The sequence below is a fragment of the Callithrix jacchus genome, chromosome X (assembly GCF_049354715.1).
Source record: "Callithrix jacchus isolate 240 chromosome X, calJac240_pri, whole genome shotgun sequence".
Classification (NCBI taxonomy): domain Eukaryota; kingdom Metazoa; phylum Chordata; class Mammalia; order Primates; family Cebidae; genus Callithrix; species Callithrix jacchus.
The window spans coordinates 73,363,955-73,383,904 of NC_133524.1; the positions used below are offsets into that span (position 1 = coordinate 73,363,955).

Below are 19,950 nucleotides of genomic sequence, written 5' to 3' on the forward strand. Positions count from 1 at the left end.
TAATTTCAAATTCTACTTGTTCATTGCTGCCTATAGAAAAGTAATTGACTCTCAGGCTTGTAATCCCAGCACTTTGGGAGGCCAAGGCAGGTGGATCACGAGGTCAAGAGATTGAGACCATCCTGGTCAACATGGTGAAACTCCATCTCTACTAAAAATACAAAAAAAAAATTAGCTGGGCATGGTGGCACGTGCTTGTAATCCCAGCTCCTCAGGAGGCTGAGGCAGGAGAATTCCCTGAACCCAGAAGGCAGAAGTTGCCGTGAGCCGAGATCATGCCATTGCACTCCAGCCTGGGTAACAAGAGCGAAACTCTGTCTCAAAAACAAAACAAAACAAACTAAAAAAACAACAAAAAAGAAAAGTAATTGACTTTTGTATATTAAACTTGTGTCCTTCACCTGATAAATTGCTTATTAGTTCCAACTTTTTGCTGGTTCTTTCAGATTTTCTGCATAAACTATCATGTAATTGATAAACAAAAACAATGTTATTTCATCCTTCCCAGTCAGGATTCCTGTTACTTCATTTTTTTGTCTCATTGCATTGGCTAGGACATCCAGTATGATATTGAAAAGGATGACAAGAGGAGATGTCCTTATCCTGTTCTGGATTTTAACGGAAAAGATTCTGTTTTCTTACCATTAAACATGATGTTAGTTACTGGGGTTTTTTGTTGTTGTTGTTGTTGTTGTTGTTACTGGGTTTTTTAAATCGATGTTCTTATTAAGTTCAGGAAGTTCCCCTTATTTCCTAGTTTTCTAAGATTTTTTAACAAACTTGAATAGGTGTTAGATTTGTCAGATGCTTTAATTGCATCTAATGATATGATCAAGTGATTTTTTTTCTGTATCCTGTTGATGGTATGGATTACATTAATTGATATTCTAATATTGTATCAGCCTTGCATACCTGGACTAAATTGCACTTGATTGAGGTGTATACTTATTTGTATACATTGTTGGGTTTGATTTGCTAGTATTTTGTTGAGGAATTTTGCATCTATGTTCATTAGAGATATTGATCCATGGTTTTCTTATCTTGTAGTGTCTTTGCCTGGTTTTGGTATTAGGGTGATGCCAGCCTGATAGAATGTGTTAGGAAGTATTTCCTCTGCTTCTATAATTTGAAAGAGATTGTAGAGGATTTGTATGATTTCTTCCTTAAATGTTTTGTGGAATTCACCACTGAACCCACCAGGGCCTGGTGATTTCTATTTTGCAAGGTTATTAGTTATTGATTCAATATCATTAATAGACATAGACCTATTCAGATTATTTATTTCATTTTCTTAATTTTTAATTTCAATTTTGATTCTTTTAAAAACTTTCATAGCTATAGGGGTACAAGTGGTTTTGGGTTACATGGATGAATTATATAGTGGGAAAGTCTGAGATTTTAGTGTACCTGTCAGCCAGGTACTGTGCATTGTACCCAATATGCAGTTTTTTGTCCCTAATCCTCCTCCAACTTTCTCCTCCTCTGAGTCTCCAGTGTCCATTATACCACTCTGGATGTCCTTGCATACCCATAGCTTAGTTCCCGCTTATGAGTGAGAACATAGTGTATTTGGTTTTCCATTCCTGAGTTACTTCACTTAGAATAATGACCTCCGGCTTCATCCAAGTTGCTGCAAATTACATTATTTCATTCCTTTTTATGATTGAGTAGTATTCTTTAGTGTGTGTGTGTGTGTGTGTGTGTGTGTGTGTGTGTGTATACTCAGCATATTCTTAGAATAAATTAGGGAATATATATATTACATTTTATTTATCCACTCATCAGCTGACGGGCACTTAGGTTGGTTCCATGTCTTCTCAATTGTGAATTGTGCTGCAATAAACATACATATGCAAATTTATTTTTTATATAATGGCTTCTTTTGCTTTGGGTAGATACCTAGAAGTGGAATTGCTGGATCAAATGGTAGATCTACTTTCAGTTATTTGAGAAATCTAGATACTCCTTGCTATAAAAGTTGTACTAATTTGCATTCTCAACAGAAGTATATAAGTGTTCTTTCTTTACAACATGAGCGTGGCATATATTTCCATTTGTTTGTGTCATCTATGATTTCTTTCACCTCCTTGGTTAATACTCCTAGATACTTCATTTTATTTTTTCCAGCTATTGCAACAGGAAGTGAGTTCTTGATTTGGTTCTAAGGTTAGTCATTGTTGGTGTGTAACAGTGCTATTGATTTATGTGTATTGATTTTATAACCTGAGACTACCAGATTTATTTATCAAACCTAGGAGATGTTTTGGAGGAGTCTTAGGGGTTTTCTTCATATAGAATCGTATCAGCAGAGATAATTTGCCTTCCTCTTTTCCAATTTGGGCATCCTTTATTTCTTTCTCTTATCTGATTGCTTTGGCTAGTGTTTCCAGTACTATGTTGAATAGAAGTGTTGAATGTGGGCATCCTTGTCTCATTACTATTCTCAGGGGATGATTTCAACTTTTCTTCATTCAATATAGTGCTGGCTGTGGGGTTTTTACATATGGCCTTTATTATCTTGAGGTGTATCCCTGCTATGCCTAGTTTGTTGAGGGTTTTTATCATAAAGGGATGATGAAATTTATCAAATGCTTTTTCCGAATCTATTGTCTTGCATGTGTTGAAATATCCCTGCATCCCTGGGATGAAACTCACTTGATCATGGTTAATTAACTTTTTAATGTTGAATTTGGTTTGCTAGTATTTTGTTGAGTATTTTTGCATCTATGTTCATCAGGGATATGGGTCTGTTGTTTTCTTTTTCTTATCATGTCCCTTCTTGGCTTTGATATTGAGGAGATACTGGCTTCAGAGAATTAAGTAGGGAATATTTTCTCTTTCTCAGTGTTTTGAAAGAGTTTCAGCAGTACCCAATTCTTCGAATGTTGGGTAGAATTGGCATGTGAATCCATCTGGTCCTGGGCTTTTTTTTTTTTTTTTTTTGGCAAATTTTGTATTAGTGATTCAATTTGTCTGTTCAGGATTTGTGTTTCTGATTCAAGCTATGAGAATTGTATGTTTCCAGGAATCAATTCATTTTCTCTAGACATTCTAGCTTGAATACATACAGATGTTCACAGTAATCTCAAATGGACTTTTATATTTCTGTGCTGTTGGTTGTAATTCTTCCTTTTCATTTTCAATTAAGCTTATATAAATCTTTTCTCTTTGTTTCTGAGTTAATCTACCTAATAGTCTATTGTTGTTTTTTCAAAAACAGCTTTCTGTTTCATTGATCTTTGGTACTTTTATTGTTTCAATTTCATTTCATTCTGCTCTGATCTTTGTTATTCTTTTCTTTCTTCTGCTAGCTTTGGGCTTGGTTAGTTCTTTTTTTCTCTAGTTCCTTGAGAGGTGTTGTTAGTTTGTCAATTTGTGAGGTTTCAGACTTTTGGATGTAGCCACTTAGTGCTGTAAACTTTTTCTTAGCATGGCTTCTGCTTTATTTTAGGAGTTGTGATAACTTATGTCACTGTTACCATTAATTTCAAAAAAAATTTTAATATTATACTTTGAAGTTTTTAACTTTATTAATAATTTATTGAATAAAATATTATTAATATTTTGCTCCAAAAATTTACATAGTATTCTTAATTAATTGGCATATTAGAGAGGAAAATGCATCTAATTTCAAAGCATACAATTAAAGGGTACAGTACTTTAACATCTTTTAGAAATGAGAGGAACATATAGTAGTGTTCTTTTTTAAAAAAATTTTTATTGTACTTTAGGTTATGGGGTATATGTGCAGATCATGCAGGATTGTTGCATAGGTATATACATGGCAAGGTGGTTTGCTGCCTCCATACCCCCATCACCTATATCTGGCATTTCTTCCCATGTTATCCCTCCCCATCCTCCCCACTCCACACTGTCCCTCCCCTAACCTCTGCCAACAGACCCCAGTGTGTGATGCTCCCCTCCCTGTGTCCATGTGTTCTCATTGTTCAATACCCACCCACCTATGAGAGAGAACATGATTCCCTACCATTATGTAATGCCCTTCATTGTCTGTTTTGATCTTTTTGGTTTAAAGTACAGTTTATCAGAGACTAGGATTGCAATCCCTGCTTTTTTTTAGATCTTTCCTCCTTCCTCTTGTGGGCATTTAGTGCTATAAATTTTCCTCTACTCACTCCCTTAAATGTATCCTAGAGATTCTGGTACACTGTGTCTTCATTCTCATTGGTTTCAAAGAACATCTTTGTTTCTGTCTTCATTTCATTATTTATCTAGTAGTCATACAGGAGCAGGTTGTTGAGTTTCTATGTAGTTGCGCAGTTTTGAGTTAATTTCTTAATCCTGAATTCTAATTTGATTGCAGTATGGGCTGAGAGACTTTTTTTTTATTATTTCTCTTCTTTTGCATTTGCTGTGGAATGTTTTGCTCTCAATTATGTTGTCAATTTTGGTATAAGTGTGATGTGGTGCTAGGAGAAATTTATTTTCTGTTGACTTTGGGTGGAGAGTTCTGTAGATGTCTATTAGGTCTGCTTTGTCCAGATCTGAGTTCAAGTCCTAAATATCCTTGTTAATTTTCTGTCTTGTTGATCTAATATTGACAGTGGGGTGTTAAAGTCTCTCACTATTATCATGTGGAAGTCCAAGTCTCTTTGTAGATCTCTAAGAACTTGCTTTATGAATGTGGGTACTCCTGTATTTGGTGCATATAGATTTAAACTAGCTAGATCTTGTTATTGCATTGATTCCTTACCATTATGTAATGCCCTTTGTTGTCTGTTTTGATCTTTGTTGGTTTAAAGTCCAGTTTATTAGAGACTAGGATTGCAATCCTTGCCATTTTTTTTTTTTTTGCTTTCCATTTGCTTGGTAAATCTTCCTCCATTCCTTTATTTTGAGCCTATGTGTGTCTTTGCAGGTGAGATGAGTGTCCTGAATACAGCACACCAAAGAGTCTTGACTCTCTATACAATTTGCCAGTCTGTGTCTTTTAATTGGGGCATTTAGTCCATTTACGTTTAAGGTTAATATTGTTATGTATGATTTTGATCCTGCCATTATGATGCCAGCTCGTTATTTTGCATGTTACTTGATGCAGTTTCTTTATAGCATCATTTTGGTATGTTTTTGCAGTGTCTGGTACTGACGGTTCCTTTCCATGTTTAGGGCTTTCTTTAGGAGTTCTTGTAAGGCAGGCCTAGTGGTGACAAAATCTCTCATCACTTCCTTATTCACAAAGGATTTTATTTCTCCTTTGTTTATGAAGCTTAGTTTGGCTGGATATGAAATTCTGGGTTGAAAATTATTTTCTTCAATAATGTTGAATATATGCCTAGGCATTGCTTTTCTCGAGAAGTGTCATTGTGGTGTTCTTGGTAGTTCCTGAATTTGAATGTTGGCTTGCGTTTCTAGGTTGGGGAAGTTCTCCTGGATCATATTCTGAAGAGTGTTTTTCAACTTGGTTTCATTCTCCCCATCACTTTCAGGTACACCAACAAATGTAGATTTGGTTTTTTCACATAATCCCATATTTCTTGGAGGCTTTGTTCCTTTGTCTTCACTCTTTTTTCTCTAATCTTATCTTCTCACCTTATTTCATTGAGTTGATCTTCAATCTCTGATAGCCTTTCCTCCACTTGATCAATTCAGCTATTGAAACTTCTTGTACTTCTTTTTCAGCTCCATCAGGTCATTTATGTTCTTCTCTAAACTGATTATGCTAGTTACCATTTTTTCTAACCTTTTTCTTCAAGGTTCTTAGCTTCTTTGCATTGGGTTACAATATGCTCCTGTAGCTCAGAGAAGTTTATTATTATCCACCTTCTGAAGCCTGCTTCTGTCAATTTGTCAAACTAATGTTTGTCCAGTTTTGTCCCCTTCTTTGTGAGAAGTTGTGTTTCCTTGGAGAAGAAGAGACATTCTGGTTTTTGGAATTTTCTGCCTTTTTGCACTGTTTTCTTCCTGTCTTAGTGGATTTATCTACTACAGGTCTGCTGGTGTTTACTGGAGGTCTACTTCAGACCCTATTTGCCTGGGAATCACCAGCAGGGCTACAGAAGAGCAAAGTTTGCTTCATGTTCTTTCCTCTGGTCACTTCATCCCAGACAGGGACCCACAAGATTTCAGCCAGAGCTCTCCTGTATGAGGTTCTGTCAGCCCTTACTGGGAGGTGTCTCCTAATCAGTATACACAAGGGTCAGCGAGCCACTTGAGCAGGCAGTCTATTTTTTATCAGAGCTCAAACTCTGTGCTGTGAGATATGCTGCTCTCTTCAGAGCTGTCAGGCAGAGATGTTTAAGTCTACTGGAGCTGTACCCACAACCTCCCCTTTTCCTAGGCACTCTGTTCCAGGAAGTTGGAGCCTTTATTTATAAGTCCGTGATGGGCTGCTGTTTTTTTCTCCTTCCCAACAAGGAGAGAATCTAGTGACACACTATGCCTGCAGAGGCCTTGCTGAGCTCCCATAGGCTCTTCCCAGTTTGTACTTCCTGGCAACTTTGTTTACACTGTGATGTTAAAACTGCCTACTCAAGTCTCAGCAATAGTGGACGTCCTTCCACCAAGTGAGCTCAAATGTCCCAGGTTGAGCTCAGACTTCTGTGCCGGCTGCAAGAATTTCAATCCAGTGGATCTTAGCTTTTTGGTCTTCATAAGGGTGGCACTCATGGAGCCAGATCACTTGGCTCCCTGGCTTTAGCCCCCTTTTTAGGGTAGTGAACAGATCTGTCTCTCTGATGTTCCAGGAATGACTAGGGTATGAAAAAAAACTGCTGCAGCTAGTTCAGTGTCTTCCCAAACAGCCACCCAGTTTTGTGCTGAAAACCCAGGGCCCTGGTGTTGTAGGAACCAGAGGAAATCTCCTGGTCTGGGAGTTCTGAAGACCATGGGAAAAGCACTGTATCTGGGCCGAGAGCAGGGGACAGTCCCTAATTGCTTTCCGTGGCTAGGTGAGGGAGTTCCCTAGCCCCTTGTGCTTCCTGGGTGAGGCAACACCCCAGGGTGATGGATTTTTATCCATTCTTCCATTTTGTACCATCTAAGTGAAGCATATAGACAACTTACATTTAACTTTAGCATTGAGATGTGAGGTGCTGTTCTATTCGTCATGCTACTAGTTGCCTGAATATCTTTTTTTTTCTTGTGTAATTGTTTTATAGGCCCTGCGAGACTTATGATTTAAGGAGGTTTTGTTTTGGTGTATTTTGAGGTTTTGTTTTAATATTTAGAACTTCTTTTAGCATTTCTTGTAGTGCTGGTTTGGTAGTGGCAAATTCTGTCAGCATTTATTTATCTGAGAAAGACTTTATCTCTTCTGTGTTAGTATGTTTTCACAGTGCTATAATGGACTAACTTAGACTGGGTAATTTATAAAGAAAAGTGGTTTAATTGACTCCATGTCAGATGGCTAGGGAGTCCTCATGAAACTTACAACTATGGCAGAAGGTGAAGGAGAAGCAAGGCATGTCTTACATGGTGGCAGAAGAGAGAAAGAAACTGGGGAAGTGCTACACTTTTAAATCGTCAGAAATTTTGAGAACTCACTATCATGACAACAGTATGGGGGAAATTCACTCCCATAATCTAATTACCTCCCACCAGGTTTCTCCCCTGACACACAAGAATTACAGTTCAACATGAGATTTGGGTAGGGACATACAGCTCAACTATATCATTATGCCTCTGAACTTTTTCTTTTTTTTTAATTTTTATTGGATTTTAGGTTTTGGGGTACATGAGCAGAGCATGCAAGACAGTTGCGTAGGTACACACATGGCAGTGTGCTTTGCTTTTCTTCTCCCCTTCACCCACATTTGGCATTTCTCCCCAGGCTATCCCTCCCCACCTCCCCCTCCCACTGGCCCTCCCCTTTTCCCCCCAATAGACCCCAGTGTTTAGTACTCCCCTTTCTGTGTCCATGTGTTCTCATTTTTCATCACCCACCTATGAGTGAGAATATGCGGTGCTTCACCTTCTGTTCTTGTGTCAGTTTGCTGAGGATGATGTTCTCCAGATTCATCCATGTCCCTACAAACGACACAACCTCATCATTTCTGATTGCTGCATAATATTCCATGGTGTATATGTGCCACATTTTTCCAATCCAGTCTATTATCAATGGGCATTTGGGTTGATTCCAGGTCTTTGCTATTGTAAACAGTGCTGCAATGAACATTCGTGTACATGTGTCCTTATAGTAGAACGATTTACAGACTTTGGGATATATACCCAGTAATGGGATTGCTGGGTCAAATGGAATTTCTATTTCTAAGGCCTTGAGGAATCGCCACACTGTCTTCCACAATGGTTGAACTAATTTACACTCCCACCAACAGTGTAAAAGTGTTCCTTTTTCTCCACATCCTCTCCAGCATCTGTTGTCTCCAGATTTTTTAATGATCACCATTCTAACTGGCGTGAGATGGTATCTCAATGTGGTTTTGATTTGCATCTCTCTGATGACCAGTGACGATGAGCATTTTTTCATATGATTGTTGGCCTCATATATGTCTTCTTTCGTAAAGTATCTGTTCATATCCTTTGCCGACTTTTGAATGGGCTTGTTTGTTTTTTTCCTGTAAATCTGTTTGAGTTCTTTGTAAATTCTGGATATCAGCCCTTTGTCAGATGGGTAGACTGCGAAAATTTTTTCCCATTCTGTTGGTTGCCGATCCACTCTAGTGACTGTTTCTTTTGCCGTGAAGAAGGTGTGAGGTTTGATTAGGTCCCATTTGTCTATTTTGGCTTTTGTTGCCAATGCTTTTGGTGTTTTGTTCATGAAGTCCTTGCCTACTCCTATGTCCTGGATAATTTTGCCTAGATTTCCTTCTAGGGTTTTTATGGTGCGAGGTCTTATGTTTAAGTCTTTAATCCATCTGGAGTTAATTATAGTGTAAGGTGTCAGGAAGGGGTCCAGTTTCTGCTTTCTACACATGGCTAGCCAGTTTTCCCAACACCATTTGTTAAACATGGAATCCTTTCCCCATTCCTTGTTTTTGTCAGGTTTATCAAAGATTGTATAGTTGTATGTATGTTGTGTTGCCTCTGGTGCCTCTGTTTTGTTCCATTGGTCTACATCTCTGTTTTGGTACCAGTACCATGCTGTTTTGATTACTGTAGCCTTGTAGTATAGTTTGAAATCCGGTAGTGTGATGCCCCCTGCTGTGTTCTTTTTGCTTAGAATTGACTTGGCTATGCGGGCTCTCTTTTGGTTCCATATAAAGTTCATGGTGTTTTTTTCCAGTTCTGTGAAGAAAGTCGATGGTAGCTTGATGGGGATAGTGTTGATTCTGTAAATTACTTTGGGCAGTATAGCCATTTTCACGATATTAATTCTTCCTAACCATGAACATGGAATGTTTCTCCATCTGTTTGTGTCCTCTCTGATTTCGTTGAGCAGTGGTTTGTAGTTCTCCTTGAAGAGGTCTCTTACGTTCCTTGTGAGTTGTATTCCAAGGTATTTTATTCTTTTTGTAGCAACTGCGAATTGCAGTTCGCTCTTGATTTGGCTTTCTTTAAGTCTGTTATTGGTGTAGACGAATGCTTGTGATTTTTGCGCATTGATTTTATATCCTGAGACTTTGCTGAAGTTGCTTATCAGTTTCAGGAGATTTTGGGCAGAGGCAATGGGGTCTTCTAGGTATACTATCATGTCATCTGCAAATAGAGACAATTTGGCTTCCACCTTTCCTATTTGAATACCCTTTATTTCTTTTTCTTGCCTGATTGCTCTGGCTAGAACTTCCAGTACTATATTGAATAGGAGTGGTGAGAGAGCGCATCCTTCTCTAGTGCCAGATTTCAAAGGGAATGCTTCCAGTTTTTGCCCATTCAGTATGATATTGGCTGTTGGTTTGTCATAAATAGCTTTTATTACTTTGAGATACGTTCCATCGATACCGAGTTTATTGAGGGTTTTTAGCATAAAGGGCTGTTGAATTTTGTCAAATGCCTTCTCTGCGTCAATTGAGATAATCATGTGGTTTTTGTTTTTGGTTCTGTTTATGTGGTGAATTACGTTGATAGACTTGCGTATGTTGAACCAGCCTTGCATCCCTGGGATGAATCCTACTTGATCATGATGAATAAATTTTTTGATTTGCTGTTGCAATCGGCTTGCCAATATTTTATTGAAGATTTTTACATCTATGTTCATCATGGATATTGGCCTGAAGTTTTCTTTTCTCGTTGGGTCTCTGCCAGGTTTTGGTATCAGGATGATGTTGGTCTCATAAAATGATTTGGGAAGGATTCCCTCTTTTTGGATTGTTTGAAATAGTTTTAGAAGGAATGGTACCAGCTCCTCCTTGTGTGTCTGGTAGAATTCGGCTGTGAACCCGTGTGGACCTGGGCTTTTTTTGTGTGGTAGGCTCTTAATTGCTGCCTCCACTTCAGACCTTGTTATTGGTCTATTCATAGTTTCAGCTTCCTCCTGGTTTAGGCTTGGGAGGACACAGGAGTCCAGGAATTTATCCATTTCTTCCAGGTTTACTAGTTTATACGCATAGAGTTGTTTGTAATATTCCCTGATGATGGTTTGAATTTCTGTGGAATCTGTGGTGATTTCCCCTTTATCATTTTTTATTGCATCTATTTAGTTGTTCTCTCTTTTCTTTTTAATCAATCTGGCTAGTGGTCTGTCTGTTTTGTTGATCTTTTCAAAATACCAACTCTTGGATTTCTTGATTTTTGAAGGGTTTTTCGTGTCTCAATCTCCTTCAGTTCAGCTCTGATCTGAGTTATTTCTTGTCTTCTGCTGGGTTTTGAGTTTTTTTGATCTTGCTCCTCTAGCTCTTTCAATTTTGATGATAGGGTGTCAATTTTGGATCTCTCCATTCTCCTCATATGGGCACTTATTGTTATATACTTTCCTCTAGAGACTGCTTTAAATGTGTCCCAGAGGTTCTGTCACGTTGTGTCTTCATTCTCATTGGTTTCGAAGAACTTCTTTATTTCTGTCTTCATTTCGTTGTTTACCCAGTCAACATTCAAGAGCCAGTTGTTCAGTTTCCATGAAGCTGTGCGGTTCTGGGTCAGTTTCTGAATTCTGAGTTCTAACTTGATTGCACTATGGTCTGAGAGGCTGTTTGTTATGATTTCAGTTGTTTTGCATTTGTTGAGCAGTGCTTTACTTCCAATTATGTGGTCAGTTTTAGAGTAGGTGTGATGTGGTGCTGAGAAGAATGTGTATTCTGTGGATTTGGGGTGGAGAGTTCTGTAAATGTCTATCAGGTTTGCTTGCTCCAGGTCTGAGTTCAAGCCCTGGGTATCCTTGTTGATTTTCTGTCTGGTTGATCTGTCTAGTATTGACAGTGGAGTGTTAAAGTCTCCCACTATTATTGTGTGGGAGTCTAAGTCCTTTTGTAAGTCATTAAGAACTTGCCTTATGTATCTGGGTGCTCCTGCATTGGGTCCATATATGTTTAGGATCGTTAGCTCTTCTTGTTGTATCGATCCTTTTACCATTATGTAATGGCCTTCTTTGTCTCGTTTGATCTTTGTTGCTTTAAAGTCTATTTTATCAGAGATGAGAATTGCAACTCCTGCTTTTTTTTGCTTTCCATTAGCTTGGTAAATCTTCCTCCATCCCTTTATTTTGAGCCTTTGTGTATCCTTGCATGTGAGATGGGTTTCCTGGATACAGCCCACTGATGGGTTTTGGATTTTTATCCAATTTGCCAGTCTGTGTCTTTTGATTGGTGCTTTTAGTCCATTTACATTTAGGGTTAATATTGTTATGTGTGAATTTGGTACTGCCATTTTGATGCTAAGTGGCTGTTTTGCCTGTTGTTGTAGATTCTTCATTATGTTGATGCTCTTTAGCATTCAGTGTGATTTTGGAATGGCTGGTACTGGTTGATCCTTTCTATGTGTAGTGCCTCTTTTAGGAGCTCTTGTAAAGCAGGCCTGGTGGTTACAAAATCTCTGAGTACTTGCTTGTTCGCAAAGGATTTTATTTTTCCTTCACTTCTGAAGCTCAGTTTGGCTGGATATGAAATTCTGTGTTGAAAGTTCTTTTCTTTAAGAATGTTGAATATTGGCCCCCACTCTCTTCTGGCTTGTAATGTTTCTGCTGAGAGATCTGCTGTGAGTCTGATGGGCTTCCCTTTGTTGGTGACGGGACCTTTCTTTCTGGCTGCCCTTAGTATTCTCTCCTTTATTTCAACCCTGTTGAATCTGACGATTATGTGCCTTGAGGTTGCTCTTCTTGTGGAATATCTTTGTGGTGTTCTCTGTATTTCCTGCAATTGAGTGTTGGCCTGTCTTGCTAGGTGGGGGAAATTTTCCTGGATGATGTCCTGAATAGTATTTTCCAGCTTGGAGTCATTCTCTTTGTCCCCTTCTGGTACACCTATCAAACGTAGGTTAGGTCTTTTCACATATTCCCACATATCTTGGAGACTTTGTTCATTCCTTTTTGCGCTTTTTTCTCTGATCTTGGTTTCTCGTTTTATTTCATTGAGTTGGTCTTCGACTTCAGATATTCTTTCTTCTGCTTGGTCAATTCGGCTATTGAAACTTGTGTTTGCTTCGTGAAGTTCTCGTATTGTGTTTTTCAGCTCCTTTAATTCATTCATATTCCTCTCTAAGGTATCCATTCTTGTTATCATTTCCTCGAATCTCTTTTCAAATCTTTTTTCAAGGTTCTTAGTTTCTTTGCATTGATTTAATACATGATCTTTTAGCTCACAAAAGTTTCTCATTATCCATCTTCTGAAGTCTAATTCCGTCATTTTGTCACATTCTCCGTCCAGCTTTGTTTCCTTGCTGGTGAGGAGTTTTGGTCCTTTCTAGGAGGCGAGGTGTTCTGGTTTCGGATGTTTTCTTCCTTTTTTCGCTGGTTTCTTCCCATCTTTGTGGATTTGTCCGCTGGTCGTCTGCGTAGTTGCTGACTTTTTGATAGGGTCTCTGAGTGGACACCCAGAATTTTGATGATGAAGTATTTCTGTTGCTTGGTTTTCCTTCTACCAGTCTAGCCCCTTCGCTGTATGACTGCTGAGGTCCGCTCCAGACCCTGCTTGTCTGGGTTGCACCTCTAGCAGCCGTGGCACAGCGAGGGATGCTACCAGTTTCTTTTTCTGCTATCTTTGTCCCAGGATGATGCCTGCCTAATGTCAGTCTTTTGAATATAGAGGGGTCAGGGAGCTGCTTGAGGAGACAGTTTGTACTTTATAGGGGCTTAGTTGCTGAGCTGTGAGCTCTGTTGTTCATTCTGGGCTGTTAGGCTGCTATGTTTGGTTCTGCAGCAACAGAGCTCATTAAAAAACTCTTTTTTTTCTCAAATGCTCTGTGTTGAGGGGTTTGGGCTTTATTTTTGGATGTCCGTTGAGGTCCTGCCCAGCTAGGACGCAGACTAGCCACTGTTTGGCTGCTGAGGCTCCGCCCTGCTGTTGTCTGATTCGCCCTGTTCCTGCAGGCTCTGCTGTGGTCTCTGCCACGCCCTGCGGCGGAGTCTCTCTGTTGTAGCGGTTTGCCTCGGCAACGGCAGGCTGTGTCAGCAGTGGGCGTGTATCTCAGTAGGGACGGGTTGCCTCGGCAATGGCAGGCTGTGTCAGCAGTGGGCGTGTATCTCAGTAGGGACGGGTTGCCTCGGCAACGGCAGGCTGCGTCAGCAGTGGGCGTGTATCTCAGTAGGGACAGTTTGCCTGGGCACTGGCTGGCTGCGTCAGCAGTGGGCGTGTATCTCAGTTGGGGCGGGTTGCCTCGGTAATGGTGGACGCCCCTCCCCCTCAGAGCGTCTCGGGCCGTCTGCCCGGGGCTTGTTTGAAATCGCGGTTTTGTTCGTCCCACTGGGCCAACCCTAACGCTCTGCCCCTGCGATCCCCTAGCTGGCCCACTGTCCAAGTCTAGCTCAGTCTCAAGTCCAGCCCTCTCACGTCTCCTGTTGCCAGTTCAACGGGGCACCCGGACAAGCGCGCCCTGTGGGGAGCGCTGTGTAGTGCCGGCCGCCGCCACCCCGGCTTCCGGCATCGCCAGGCGGAGGTTCTGCCTGGCGTCCCGCATCTCCTCTTCACTTGGGAATTTCCCCGTTCCGTGGGCAACAAAGATCAGTCTGGAAATGCAGCTCAGACTCACCTTTCCGCAGACACAACGCGAGCTCCAATCCTGGGTTTTTCTCGCCTCTGAACTTTTTCAAATCTCATGTTCTCACACTGAAAAATCAATTAAGATTTCCCAACAGTTTGTCAAAGTTTTAACTCCTTCCAGCATTAACTTAAAATTTCAAGTTCAGTGTTTCATCTGAGACAAAACAAGTTCATATTTTTTATGAACTTTTAAAGTGATAAAAAAAAAAAAGTCGGTTACTTCCAAGATTCAATGGGGGTAGAGGCATTGAATAAATGCTCCATTCCAACAGGGAGATATTGGTCAAACAAAGGGGCTACAGGCCCCTTGAAAGTCAGAAACCCAGAAGGGCAGTCATTAAATGTTAAAGCTCCAAAATAATGTTTTGTGAGTGCATGTCTCACATCCAGGTCACACTGATGCAAGGGATGGGCTCCCAAGGCCTTGTGTGGCTCTGTCCCTGTGGCTCTGCTGTGTACAGACCCCATGGCTGTTGTTACAGGCTGGCATTGAGTGCATGCAGCTTTTGTAGGTACATGGTGCAAGCTGTCAGTGGATCTCTCATTCTGAGGTCTGGAAGATGGTGGCCCTCTTCTCACAGCTCCACTGTGCACTGACCCATTGGGAAACTGGTGTGGGGGCTCCAATCCCACATTTCTTCTCTTGCACTGCCCAAGTAGAGGTTCTCCATGAGGGCATCACCCCTGCAACAGACTTCTGCCTCGATAGTAAGGTATTTTCAGAAATCCTCAGAAATCTAGGTGAAGGCTTTCAAAGTCATGGCTTCTGTGCACCTACAGGCTCAACACCACAAGGAAGCTGCCAAATCTTGGGGCTTGCACCATCCGAAGAAATGGCCCTGGCTGTATCTTGGCCCCTTTTAGTCACAACTGAAGCTGGAGCTGCTGGGATGCAGGGTACCATGTCCCAAGGCTGCACAGAAAAGCTGGACCCTAAGCCTGGCACACTAACCCATTTTTTTGTCCTAGACCTCCTGGCCTGTGATTGGAGGGGCTGCCATGAAGGTCTCTGACAGACCCTAGAGACATTTTCCTCATTGTCTTGGCTATTAACATTGACTTCTCTTATGCAATTTTCTGCAGCTGGCTTGCATTTTTTTCTAGAAAATGAGTTTTTCTTTTCTTTTTTCTTTTTTTTTTTCCTCCGAAGCCACAGGGGCTTCCTTTAATCAGAGAGACCATTAAAACAAATGTTTTTTTAAAAAATACAGCCATTGAAAAGATGACACATTAAGAAACATGTAAACACTGCAGCTGCTTAATTACAAGTTGCACTGCTTGATTTAGTACCTATGCACTCCCAGGTTTGGGGACCTTAAGAGAGGGGAACAGGAGCCTCCCCTCACTTTCACAGTTGGATAGATAAGGCAAGAATGTGGATAGAGTAAGAGAAAACAGAAGACCTGGCTTGTGCACAGCACCTGAGAGAATCAAAGCAAAATCTATCTTCTAGTTCTCCCAGAAGAAAGGTTTAAGATGTTAGGAAGGTTGGAAAATGAATATATGTTGTCAGTTGGGAGGCAAAGGAATTGACAAATGCTTCTAGTTAGAATACCAACTAGGAAAAGGAGGCATACAGAGCTTGACCTCATGCTCTGAAAAGGCAAGGAACCCAGAACTTGCCTCTCTCATCCACTTAAGCCCCAACCTTAATCATCAAGGGCAGTGCATGGGTGATCCTGTTCCGATGAGGATTGTGCATCGCACCTGAACACAGGACACTGCATGGAGGAAACAACCTTGCCTTCCTTGGTTTTGCTGCCCCTAGTCACCTAGGCCACCCCAAATGCCTCTCCCTCCAATCTCAGTTCTGATCCAGGAGCCCTGCCAAAGGCCTGAGACTGCACTGATCTCAGGAAAACAGGAGTCTGTTTCCAGTTAGTGTTTCCACACTAACTGAAATGTGACGCAGGAACCAACCCCCTTAACTTTCCAAATTACTGAGAACTCAGACCGCCAAATACTCTACCTGTTGGCCAGTGAGGCCTTCTTGGTCTTTCTATTAAGGGAAGGGGAAGCCAACAGGAGAGTAATGCCTGTCACTTCCAGGGGAGGCAGAAAAAGGATGGTAAACAACTTAGGCCCCAGCACACAGCCATAGAGGGAGAAGTGCCTTCCTCTCTAGCATGACAAGAATATTCACAAGAATTTTTGTATATGTGTTTTTTAAACACATAGTACCAATGGTCCTAAACTTGGGTCAATCAACTGGTGAAGATGACACTGTTTGGCAAGCAGAATGATTCAGAAGTGTGACAGCAGTCTGCTGCAGAGGCCCCAGTCTCCCCTGTGTAACCTGCAGGAAGAAGGGTAAAGGGGCTTGGGAATTAGTAAGAACAGCCTTGCTAAGGGTTCAAGACTAAGCCCCAATTCCCAGAAACGAAATGGATGGTGAAGAGAGACGAGGGTCCACTCTCAGGGAGGTGGAGAGATCAAGGCCCTTTCCTGGGGTTGCTTCTAAAGGGAAGCAGGCCCTCTTGCTAAGGGCTTGTTGGGACACATGGAGCAATACCTAGAACAGCCCAGACCTGGGGGTTACCAAGTGGAGCCATGTGAAGGCAGGTAGTTGCCATGCTCTGATCTTCCTTGGTGGACTGGGCTCAGCTTCCTGGGTTCAACACTGCCGCCATCCATGCATGACACTGACCCCAGGGCTTCTCTGTGCCCAAGGCCATTCCACAGGCTTCTATTTCAGGACATTACTGACAATCCAGAGAGGATGGAGAAGGGAGGTACTTGGGTCCCAGCAGTGAGGGGCCAGAAGGAGGTGGCCTGTGGGAACTTGAGATCACCACATCGAAGATTCCCAAAGAGGTAGCTTCCCAATCATGAGCCTTCCCCCTGCCATTTAGTGGGGGCTGGCCCCACTCCTGCCACTACCTCAGGGACAGTAGAGAGGAGTGCAAGACGTGACCACACAGGGCCCTGTTGGCAGCTCAGAATCCTAGGGACATGTTCAGATCCTGTATCAGGAAGCTTGGAGAGCCAGGAGCCAAGGATGCGTGCTCTCTACTCTCCCTCCTGTAAGACACAAGGCATCCCCGTGAGGAAGGCCTTGACAGAAGGCTCATGTTCCCCAGATAGGCTGGCTTCCAGGATGCTACCTCTCCTATCCCACATCGGCCACAGAATCCCAAGGAGAGATTGCTTCCCACCTGAAGTCCCTTGGGTTCTCCAGAGAAAATAAGTCAAAAACATGATTTGTTTTCAGGTTGCAAGTAACAGGTCAACTGAGCCTCACAAGGTCCATCCCCACCCCCAGACACTGGTGTTGGTAGATGGGGGTGCTGGGTGGACGCCCAGCAGCTTCTTGGCCTTGGGGGCCTACTACCTGCAGTTGTTGTCAGACAGCTGGCTGGGGGTCCACACCTCATCCAGGGAGGTGGTGCCTTTGAAGCGCTGTGAGGCGTTGGCTGCCTGGTGGGACATGCTCTTCCATATGATGTCACTCTTCCACCACAACACCACTTCCTGCTGCTTGAAGTAGCGCCATTCCTCCTCGTCTATCAGCATCAGGTTGAGGTAATAGCGCACAGAGAACTTCTTGTTGATGTCCCACATGGTGGGCATGAGCTCATACCCTGCCAGGAAGACCTGGATCGGGATGGACTCTGCTCTCACTGGTACCCCGTCCATGATCCCATACTTGGCTATTATGTCATTCTCGTGATACACGTTGGGGCCTGTACCCATCATTTCCCGCTTGATGATGTCTATCTCCATGTGCTTGATTTTGATTCTCACCAGCAGGAAGTATATCTTCCCTAGAATGACATCTTTCAAGTGGTATTTGGATTTATTGTACTCAAATTCAATGTGCAGACAGTCCTCAATCCTAACCTCCATCTTAATGGAAGAGTTCAGCTCCGGGTATGTGTTGAGTGTGTGAACTACAATGTCCGTCTCTTTGACAACATCATTGAGGTGGCGGCTGATGGTAGCTTGAAGGAAATAGCGATCTGCCCGATGAACTCTATCTTGATACCCTGGTGCTCCAGTCGCTTGTTGGGGTTCTTTTTTTTTTTTTTTTTGAGACGGAGTTTTGCTCCTGTTACCCAGGCTGGAGTGCAATGAAGCCATCTCGGCTCACCACAACCTCCGCCTCCTGGGTTCAAGCAATTCTCCTGCCTCAGCCTCCCGAATAGCTGGGACTACAGGCACGCGCCATCATGCCCAGCTAATTTTTGTATTTTTAGTAGAGACAGGGTTTCACCTTGTTGACCAGGATGGTCTCGATCTCTTGACCTCGTGATCCACCCGCCTCGGCCTCCCAAAGTGCTGGGATTATAGGCATGAGCCACTGCGCCCGCCCTTGTTGGGGTTCTTGAGCTCAAGGCACCTTCCTGAAGACCGTCTCCCCGTCGTACAAGGGGAAATATTTCTCCTTCTTCCCGTCCTCCGTCTTGTGCTCGGCCCGCTTCCTACTCTCAGCATCGTTCAGAAGGATCTCCAGCTCTACACTCTGCCCGAAGCCAAAGAAGATCATTGCACTGTCGGACCAGGCGCGTCTCGGTAAGGACCGCTCCGTTGCACCCGGGCGCGGGCTGCCCTAAGGAAGGAAGGCCAGAGGGCCGGAAGCTCAAGCACGCTTGGCCGCCGCGCGCTGCCTGGCTCCGCCACTGCCACGGGACAGTGGGTGCCGACTGACAGCCGGCTCCACGTGGGAGGGGCACAGCCAGAGGTGGGCGGATGCGGGCTGCAGCGCCGGAGCAGCAATGCACCGAGGAGCAGTGCCCTGCGCCGAGCCAGTCCCAGACAGTCCAGCGGCCGGTGGCAGTGGGCGGGCGAGGGTCGGCGGTGCAACTCTGCGGAGGGCAGCCACACAGGGCCGGGTGTGCGTGGCCTACGCCTGCCGAGTGGGGTCTAGCTCCGAGCAGCGCTGCGACTTGCCCAGCCTCCGGTGGTGTAACACACCTTGGGTTTTTCTTTTCTACCACAAAGTCAGGCTGCAAAATTTTAAAAACTGTTACCCTCTACTTCCCTTTTAAACATAAGTTCCAGTTTCAAACAATTTCTTTGTTAATGCATATGACTGTACAGTTAGGAGCAGCCGGGCAACATTTTGAATGCTTTGTGGCTTAGAAGTTTTTTATACCAGGTGCCCTAAATAACTTCTTTCAAGTTCAGTTTCACAGATATTTGGGGAAGGGGCACAATGCCATTAGGCTTTTTTCATAACAAGAGTGACCTTTGCTTCAGTTTCCAGTGAGTTTCTATCTTTATTTGATACCACTTCAGCCTGGACTTCATCATTTATATCATTATCAGCATTTTGGTCACAACCATTCAACAGGTCTCTAGGAAGTTTCAAACTTTTCCACACATTCCTGTCTTTTTCTGAGCGTTTCAAACTGTCCATCCTCTGCCTGTTACCCAGTCCCAAAGTAGCTTCCATATTTTCAGGTATCTTTATAGCAGTGCTCCACTCTTGGTACAAAATTCCTGTATCAGTCAGTTTTTACACTGCGATAAAGAACTACCTGAAAGTGGGTAATTTATAAAGAAAAGAGGTTTAATTGATTTACAATTCTGCATGCCTGAAGAGGCCTCAGATACCTGACAATCATGGCAGAAGGTGAAGTGTAAGCCATGTATATGTTACATGACAGAATAAGAGAGAGCATGAGTTGGGGATGTGCCACAATTTTAAACCATCAGATCTTGTGAGAACTCACTCACTATCAGAAGAACAGCATGGGGGAAATCTGCTTTCTTGATTTAATAACCTCCTACCTTGACTTATGGGGATTATAACTCAACATGACATTTGAATGGAAATGCAGAGCCAAACCATACTACCTTCGCTTATGAAACTTAGTTTTGCTTAATTTAAAATTCTTGCCTGATAATTACTTTGTTTAAGAAAGCTAAAGATAGGACTCCCTTCCTTTCTGGCTTGAAGGGT

The 19,950-nt window shown here is 42.6% G+C and overlaps 1 pseudogene; it reads right to left on the reverse strand.

The window, feature by feature from the left end:
• Positions 1–17,296: 17,296 nt before the first annotated feature.
• On the reverse strand, positions 17,297–18,531 carry LOC100385692 (vacuolar protein sorting-associated protein 26B-like; annotated as a pseudogene).
• Positions 18,532–19,950: the final 1,419 nt, after the last annotated feature.